Below are 7,140 nucleotides of genomic sequence, written 5' to 3' on the forward strand. Positions count from 1 at the left end.
CAGAAATATAAAAAAAATACGTTAGATAGAGTGGGGTACAAAATAATTTTTAGAATACATATAAGGGATCTGGGAGGGGGTGGGGGGTTGCTCCTTGGCTGGGGGTAAGCTACACTACAGAAAAAAAAATAATATGAAAAAGCAGGGTTTTTTTTGTAAACTGGGTACTGGCAGCTGATGGCTACCAATAAGGTAGAAAGGGAGGGTTAGAGAGCTGTTTGGGGGGGATCAGGGAGGTTGGGGGCTAAGGGGGGATCCTACACAGAAGCATATGTAAATATGCTAAAAAAAAATAAAAATAAATTAAAATACATTTTATTTTAGTACTGGCAGACTTTCTTAAGATGGCAGGGACAATTGTGGGGTGGGGGAGGGAAGAGAGCTGTTTGGGAGGGATCAGGATGGGGTGATGTGTCAGGTGGGAGGCTGATCTCTACATTAAAGCTAAAATTAACCCTGCAAGCTCCCTACAAGCTACCTAATTAACCCCTTCACTGCTAGACATAATTCACGTGTGATACGCAGCAGTATTTAGCAGCCTTCTAATTACCAAAAAGCAACGCCAAAGCCATATATGTCTGCTATTTCTGAACAAAGGGGATCCCAGAGAAGCATTTACAACCATTTGTGCCATAATTGCACAAGCTGTTTGTAAATAATTTCAGTGAGAAACCTAAAGTTTGTGAAAAAGTGAACTTTTTTTTTTTTTTTGATCGCATTTGGCGGGGAAATGGTGGCATGAAATATACCAAAATGGGCCTAGATCAGTACTTTGGGTTGTCTGCTACACTACACTTAAGCTAAAATGAACCCTACAAGCTCCCTACAAGCTCCCTAATTAACCCCTTCACTGCTGGGCATAATACACGTGTGGTGCGCAGCTGCATTTAGCGGCCTTCTAATTACCAAAAAGCAACGCCAAAGCCATATATGTCTGCTATTTCTGAACAAAGGGGATCCCAGAGAAGCGTTTACAACCATTTATGCCATAATTGCAAATAATTTCAGTAAGAAACCTAAAGTTTGTGAAACAATTTGTGAAAAAGTGAACAATTTTTTTTATTTGATCTTATTTGGCGGAGAAATGGTGGCATGAAATATACCAAAATGGGCCTAGATCAATACTTTGGGATGTCTTCTAAAAAAATATATATACATGTCAAGGGATATTCAGGGATTCCTGAAAGATATCAGTGTCCCAATGTAACTAGCGCTAATTTTGAAAAAAAGTGGTTTGGAAATAGAAAAGTGCTACTTGTACTTATTGCCCTATAACTTGCAAAAAAAGTAAAGAACATGTAAACATTGGGTATTTCTAAACTCAGGAGAAAATTTAGAAACTATTTTGTTTTTTTCCAATTTTTCCTCATATTTTATAATTTTTTTTATAGAAATTATAAGATATGATGAAAATAATGGTATCTTTAGAAAGTCCATTTAATGGCGAGAAAAACGGTATATAATATGTATGGGTACAGTAAATGAGTAAGAGGAAAATTACAGCTAAACACAAACACCGCAGAAATGTAAAAATATCCCTGGTCCTTAAGGGAAAGAAATTGAAAAATGTCCTTGTCCTTAAGGGGTTAATCTGCCCCCTACCAGCTGAGCTGTAATGAGGGCCGCACCTTCATGCGGATTTAGGGGCTGACTTTGGTTTTTTAAAAGGCTTGGATTTATTCCAATTTGAGGAAGGCTTCCAATTGGAAACAGATTCCTTGGGGGAAGGAGTCGATTTTTGTTCCTTATTTTGACGAAAGGAACGAAAACGGTTAGAAGCCTTAGATTTACCCTTAGGTTTTTTTACCCTGAGGCAGAAAACCCCCCTTTCCTCCAGTAACAGTTGAAATAATAGAATCCAACTGAGAACCAAATAAATTATTACCTTGGAAAAAAAGAGATAATAATCTAGACTTAGATGTCATATCAGCATTCCAAGATTTAAGCCATAAAGCTCTTCTAACTAAAATAGCTAAAGACATGGATCTAACATCAATTTTGATAATATAAAAAATGGCATCACAAATAAAATGATTAGCATGTTGCAGTAAGCGAACAATGCTAGATATGTCAGAATCCAATTCTTGTTGCGCTAAATTCTCCAACCAAAAAGTTGATGCAGCCGCAACATCAGCCAAAGAAATTGCAGGCCTGAGAAGATGACCTGAATATAAATAGGCTTTCCTTAGATAGGATTCAAGTTTCCTATCTAAAGGATCTTTAAAATAAGTACTATCTTCCATAGGAATAGTGGTACGTTTAGCAAGAGTAGAAATAGCCTCATCAACTTTGGGGATCTTTTCCCAAAACTCTATAGAAATTGCTGGTAAAGGATACAATTTTTTAAACCTTGAAGAAGGAATAAAAGGAGTACCTGGCTTATTCCATTCCTTAGAAATCATATCAGAAATAGCATCAGGAATAGGAAAAACATCTGGAGTAACCACAGGAGGTTTAAAAACAGCATTTAAACGTTTACTAGTCTTAATGTCAAGAGGACTAGCTTCCTCAATATCCAAAGTAATTAACACTTCTTTTAACAAAGAACGAATATACTATATTTTAAACAAATAAGTAGATTTGTCAGTGTCAATATCTGAGGAAGGATCTTCTGAATCAGATAGATCCTCATCAGAGGAGGATAAATCATTATGTTGTCGGTCATTTGAAATTTCATCAACTTTATGAAAAGTTTTAAAAGACCTTTTACTTTTATTAGAAGGCGGAAATGCAGACAAAGCCTTCTGAATAGAATCAGTAACAAATTCTTTAACATTCATAGGTATATCATGTACATTAGAAGTTGAAGGAACTGCAACTGGCAATGTACTATTACTGATGGATACATTCTCTGCATGTAAAAGTTTATCATGACAACTATCCACTCTGAGTAGCAGCAAAAGTAGTGTTTATTTAGAACAACACAACACAATCAGCAACGTTTCGGTATTTCTACCTTATTCATGCTAAATACCATACTGAAATGATTCTATTTATACCTTATCACCACTAGGTGGCGCTGCAAGGGCAACTTCCCATTAACCCATTACATACTATTAAATACAATATATTCCAAACTCACATAGTATTACCTAAACCTACCCTAAATATTTAATCATAAAAAAGTTTCTTATACAAAACTTCAAAATAGAATCTTTACAAAAGACATCTCATATACAGATATATTTAGAAAGAACATTCTATAAAAATACAGACATATCTAGATCTCTGTTTAACCCATTTGGTTCCATTGTGCCTAATTTCCAAATCCAAAAACATTCACGCTGTTTTAATAGAAGTTCTCTATCCCCTAACCTACGTGGCATCGCTACTTTCTCTATAATTTGAAACCGCAACTGCCCTATTGAATGGCCTTTCTCAATAAAATGATGAGCTACAGGGGCTTTTATATTTTTTGTTCTAATACAGCTTTTATGCTCAATTATCCTGTCCTTGATAACCCTAGTCGTCTCTCCTACATAACTCCGCCCACAAGGGCATTTAATTAAGTAGATCACATATGATGTAAGACATGTATGGTAACCATTAATTTTAAATTTCTTTCCTGTGATTGGATGAAAAAAAATCAGGCCCTTTGATCATATTGTTTCAACACGAACAACTAAGGCAAGGATAGCACCCCTCATTTTTACCAGTGATATACTTTTGTTTTAACTTGATGTTAGACCCCACATCAGCTCTGACCAATTGTTGCTTCAAATTAAGGCCTTGCTTATATGCTGGCATAGGTACATTTTTAAACTCTTTTATTTGGGGATTACATTCTGATAGTATTGACCAATGTTTCTTAACTATACGCTGGATTTGATCAGACTGAGCATTAAATTCAGATACAAATATTAAGCGCTCTTCTTTATTACTTTTTTTCTTCCTAGGACTCAATAGAGTCTCTCTGGAAACAGACAGCGCATAATTCATTTCTGCATCTATTATTTCTGATGGGTAACCTCTCTTAGAGAATCTGCCATTTCTTTAAATCTAAGTTTTAATAAATTATCATCTGTGATAATTCTGCGTGCTCTTAGAAATTGACTGCGAGGAAGGGCCTTTAAGAGAGATACAGGATGAGCACTGTCAAAGTGCAATAAGCTATTCCTATCTGTTTCTTTCCTAAAAAGATCCACCTTTACCCCCCCTTCCATTTTTTATTACTTTAGTGTCAAGAAATGTAATGTCACTCTCACTCCAAGTTAATTTAAATTTTATATGTCCAGATGCTTCATTTAATTCGTTCACAAATGCCAATAGGGATCCAACGTTGCCCCACCATATCCCAAAGAGAAACCTAGGATTGCTAAAAATGAATTTCTCCTCAAATACATTCATAAAAATGTTAGCATAATTAGGGGCGACGTTGGACTTCATGGCTGTCCCTTGTATCTGCAAAAAGTACTCATCTTTGAATAAAAAATAATTACAGTACAAATTCAATTCCAACAGTTGAAGTAGAAAATGAGTCTGAGCTTTTGAATAATTTTTATCCATACTTAATACCATTTCAACTGCTCCTATACCACTTTTGTGGGTAAATGAGGTATAAAGACTCTCTACGTCTAAACTAAATAAAATGTGATCCAATGTATCTATCTTTCTAAGAAAGTCACTAGTATCTTTTACAAACGAATTTGATATTTCTACATATGGTCTTAAGATACGATCAAGAAAGATAGATACATTGGTTAAAACGGATTGAGTACTGGCAACAATTGGGCGGCCTGGGGGGGCCTGCAGGTTCTTATGTACTTTTGGTAAAGTATATAGCACCGGAGTGCAAGGATGTTCAATATACAGGAAATTAGACCATACTGTTAAGCTTTCTGGCACACACTATTCAACTCTTTCTGGATAGAGAATATAGGGTTGTTTGACAATTTCTTATACACTTTAGGGGCATTTAACTGCTATTTAATTTCTTCTACATAGTAGTTTCTGTCTAAGGCAATAATAGCCCCGCCTTTATTGGCTCTCTTCAAAATAATGTCATTCCTAGACCTTAAAGATTTTACAGCAGCCACATTATTCAAACTGAAATTGTTTTTTTGATTTTGTGGAGGTAAGAAAGAACTTTTTTTCTTTAACCCTAACTTTAACAAATTGAAGGCAGCTTTTTCTTTTTTAGTGGTTTCAATATGTTCCAAATTGCATACAAAACTTTTAAGCCTCAGGTTTCTATAAAATCTAAACAGATCTTTACTAAGTTGGAAAAAATCACAATCCCTCCTGGGACAGAAAGAAAGTCCTTTGTTAAGGGTATTGAGTTCATCTTGTGAGAGTTCAACAGTTGAAATATTAATAACCGTGTCTTCTGCATCTATAATGGGATCCAACTTGCCCGCTACTGCAATATCGGTCTTACCCGGTCTGCTGATTATTGTTTGCCCCTTCTCGATCTCAACTGTCTCTGCTGCTGTTTGCCTTTTGGAGCCGTGGTGCTTGCGTCCACCTCAGCGTTATCTGCCTCTGAGCCCCCCAGTGATACGTCAGACGATCCGGAGCTGCTTCCACTTCTCGCGGAGTAACGATTGCGACGCCTCTGGAAACCGGAAGTCTGCCTCCGTCCCACTCCTTCCGGGTCATACTTCCAGCGGTACACCCGATTTTGTAAGCAGTCATTTTTTATCTCCAGCGAACTTAGTTCGCTTGCGTTCTTCTATTACTTTTTTCAGGTCTCCCACCTTCACATTGACCTCTTTTAACATCTTTGTGGCTTCATCATTTGGCAAAACGCTGTTTATCTCAGCCTCCATAGATAGCAATTTAACGTCCTGCTCACTAATCTCTGTGTTTAAACAATCAACGGTAAGCACCATTAGATCCATAGAACATTTATTTAGGATTTGTTCAAATCTCTCACAGTAAGCAGCATTTTCCTTCATTAGGGTAGGGCGTGTACTCATGCGGAGCCCTCTTGGGATTCTTTTAACCCTGTGATACTCTGCCAGGGTGGTTGCATGAAGATCGTAAGCAACTCTTTTTTTCTGTAGCCTTTCAAAGTCTTTTGAAACAGTTTCTGTAGGAGCAGTTTTCAAAAAATCTCTAGACCCTTTTGTTAAAGTTGTAATACGAGCAGCCTCCAAATCTGTATATGAGAAATTAGGCACAATGGAACCAAATGGGTTAAACAGAGATCTAGATATGTCTGTATTTTTATAGAATGTTCTTTCTAAATATATCTGTATATGAGATGTCTTTTGTAAAGATTCTATTTTGAAGTTTTGTATAAGAAACTTTTTTATGATTAAATATTTAGGGTAGGTTTAGGTAATACTATGTGAGTTTGGAATATATTGTATTTAATAGTATGTAATGGGTTGATGGGAAGTTGCCCTTGCAGCGCCACCTAGTGGTGATAAGGTATAAATAGAATCATTTCAGTATGGTATTTAGCATGAATAAGGTAGAAATGCCGAAACGTTGCTGATTGTGTTGTTCTAAATAAACACTACTTTTGCTGCTACTCAGAGTGGAGATTTTGTTGATGTCTCAGAGACTGGAGTGGGTCTCTGGAGTGGCTGGCAATAGGGTCGCTGTGTGCTGGATTAACTCTTTGATTTTGGATGTTTGTATTCACCACTTGTAATCCGTGCACCTAGACCCTGAAAGGAATTTACCTGCAGTATAATAATGGAGACTGCACAACAAGAGTTAAAGACTTTCTCATATACAGATTTGGAGGCTGCACGTATTACAACTTTAACAAAAGGGTCTAGAGATTTTTTGAAAACTGCTCCTACAGAAACTGTTTCAAAAGACTTTGAAAGGCTACAGAAAAAAAAGAGAGTTGCTTACGATCTTCATGCAACCACCCTGGCAGAGTATCACAGGGTTAAAAGAATCCCAAGAGGGCTCCGCATGAGTACACGCCCTACCCTAATGAAGGAAAATGCTGTGAGAGATTTGAACAAATCCTAAATAAATGTTTTATGGATCTAATGGCACTTACCGTTGATTGTTTAAACACAGAGATTAGTGAGCAGGACATTAAATTGCTATCTATGGAGGCTGAGATAAAGAGCGTTTTGCCAAATGATGAAGCCACAAAGATGTTAAAAGAGGTCAATGTGAAGGTGGGAGACCTGAAAAAAGTAATAGAAGAACGCAAGCGAACTAAGTTCGCTG

This window comes from Bombina bombina, chromosome 2 (genome assembly GCF_027579735.1).
Source record: "Bombina bombina isolate aBomBom1 chromosome 2, aBomBom1.pri, whole genome shotgun sequence".
NCBI classification, from domain to species: Eukaryota; Metazoa; Chordata; class Amphibia; order Anura; family Bombinatoridae; genus Bombina; species Bombina bombina.